The 2,363-nt window shown below is 40.2% G+C and overlaps 1 pseudogene; it reads left to right on the top strand.

Annotated features, from left to right (window-relative positions):
• The first annotated feature begins 923 nt into the window (after nt 1-923).
• On the top strand, nt 924-1,658 carry LOC102821978 (annotated as a pseudogene).
• Nucleotides 1,659-2,363: the final 705 nt, after the last annotated feature.

Here is a 2,363-nt window from a genome sequence, read left to right as displayed (position 1 = left end):
CTCTTTTAACAGTGGCACTGGTGGTGGTGTGCTGTGAGTCGGTTCTGACTTATAGTGACCCTGTATAAGGGTTTCTAAGGCTGTAAATCTTTATAGGAGCAGAAAGCCGCATCTTTCTCCAATGGAACAGCTGGTAGTTTCAAACTACAGACCTTGAGGCTATCAGCCGGACTCATAACCACTACGTGACCAGAGCTCTTTCTTTTAACAGTAGACACACATATTTACAGAGTGGCTGGAGTAAATTAGGGCTATAACACAGTGTGAAGCCAATTACTCTAAGCAGAAATTAAACCAGCCACTTTTCCGTTCAATACTGTTGTTGTTAGGTGCCAATGAGTTCATTCTGACTCATAGCGAGTGACCCTATGCATGAGAAAATGTGCCATCCTCAAAACTGTTATGTTTGAACCCACTGATGCTGCCACTGTGTCAGTCCATCTCACTGAAGGTCACTACAGTTGAACTAAGTACCAAATAGCTGAGTTGGTAGTCAAATTAGGTGCACAAGGGGTTAGTGAATGCCCGTACATTTTTACTTTTCAAGCCTCGAAAGAAACCCGAAAAGTAAGCAAGGCAAGTACTATTAAGCCCGTTCTACAGATGAAGAAACCAATTCTCAGTATAATAGTCCAGCCAAAGTCAAAACACAAATGAAAAGTTCTATCCAAAGCTCAAAGCACAAATTGAATGCTGTGAGCTATACTCTTTCAGTGGATCCACGTTACTATTCATATACTTTACATCAAAGAAAACTGCTCAGTCCTTTACATTTTAAGCCTTTTGGGTGTGTTCTATCATAGAAATTATAAAATGAGATTGCTTCAACTGAAACATAAAAATTGCATTAAAACGTATACTCTTGCACTCGTGTCAATGGCGGGCAGCAGCTTCTAAATGGGACGCAGATAACCGCTGCCTGCATGGGGAACTCTTCCCTGCCTCCCACTTCCTGCTCGCCAACAGTGCCAGAGCTCACCAGCATTTCCATGGTGCCACCCAATCGCTCGCAGACAGGTTGGCCCCAGAGTGTCAACCTGTTCAACGGTGTGTACATCCAGCACACCAAGCCCGTCACTCTGGAGCTCACCATCAATCTGTATCCTCTTACCCAATTACTTTTGGTACACAAGAGTCCCTCTACGAGGCCAGCTCTGTTGCAGCCAGATTTCAATGAATGAGGGAAGAATTTGATCAACTTGGAAAGAGAAGAATTGTAGAAGGTGTTCTGATTGTACATGCGTACTGGATACCACATGTATTATTGCTACAACTGGGAACAGCTTTCTACATATTACCTAGTGGTGAACTTAATCCAGGAGAAGATGAAGTTGAAGGGCTAAAACGCTTAATGACAGAGATACTAGGCAAGATGGAGTTCTCCAAGACTGGGTCATTGATGACTGCCTTGGTAGCTGGTGGAGACCAAATTTTGAACCTCCTCACTATCCATATATTCCTGCACATATTACAAAGCCTAAAGAACATAAGTAGTTGTTTCTGGTTCAATGTCAAGAGAAAGCTTTGTTTGCAGTTCCCAAAAATTACAAACGGTAGCTGCACAATTATCTGAATTGTATGACAATGCACCAGGATATGAAGTCATAATTTCTAGTGTCCCTCAACACTTGAGCAGATTCAGTTTTATATACTATTGAATTCCTGTGCAGTGGAGAAGTAAAAGAAGCCGTCTCTGTGAGCACAGCTGTCACAGTGTAGCATAATAAACATAGTAGACAAGGATTTCATGTATCTCTTTCCCAAGCCCTAAATTGCTCCCTACTTTCTATTGTTTGAGTAGAAAAGTTAATAGGAATAAATAGAGAGTGGTTTAAACAAATGTGATGTTAAGTGACTTTTGGTTCTACTCATATTTTTTTGTACAACATTACACAAGTGGACTTCCTTCTAAAAAAATAAAAAGTATACTTTTGAAATATTTATTTGGTAGTACTCATGTTTCAGCAAGAGAAACAGCCATGCAATACATGCTTGCCAGAGATATTATTCATTAGAAATTAATGTAACGCTGCTTTCTTGGATTAAATTCTACTCTCGGGTCTACAGAGCAAATGTCAGTTTGAATCTGCTTTTCTGCCTGCTACTCTAGGGAAAAACAACAACCCTGTATATTTAAATAACAGAAACTACAGCCTGTTTGCTAGGTAAGTTTCTGCCTCAAATGAGAGCAGCAGAGATTCAATTTGCATATATCCCTACTGACATTTGCAACTAGGTAAGTGAAAACATATGATGTGCAGTTCAATATGTAAAATGCAGAAGACCAAACAAGTAGTAATAAGTTTACAACAAAGAATGAAGGGCCACATATACAGTAGCAGCTCAGTACAGATTACTATTGT

This window comes from Chrysochloris asiatica, unplaced genomic scaffold (assembly GCF_000296735.1).
Source record: "Chrysochloris asiatica unplaced genomic scaffold, ChrAsi1.0 scaffold00134, whole genome shotgun sequence".
Taxonomy (NCBI): domain Eukaryota; kingdom Metazoa; phylum Chordata; class Mammalia; order Afrosoricida; family Chrysochloridae; genus Chrysochloris; species Chrysochloris asiatica.
Note: the sequence above shows the minus strand (reverse complement) of the source record. Positions and strands in the feature narration are given on the sequence as shown.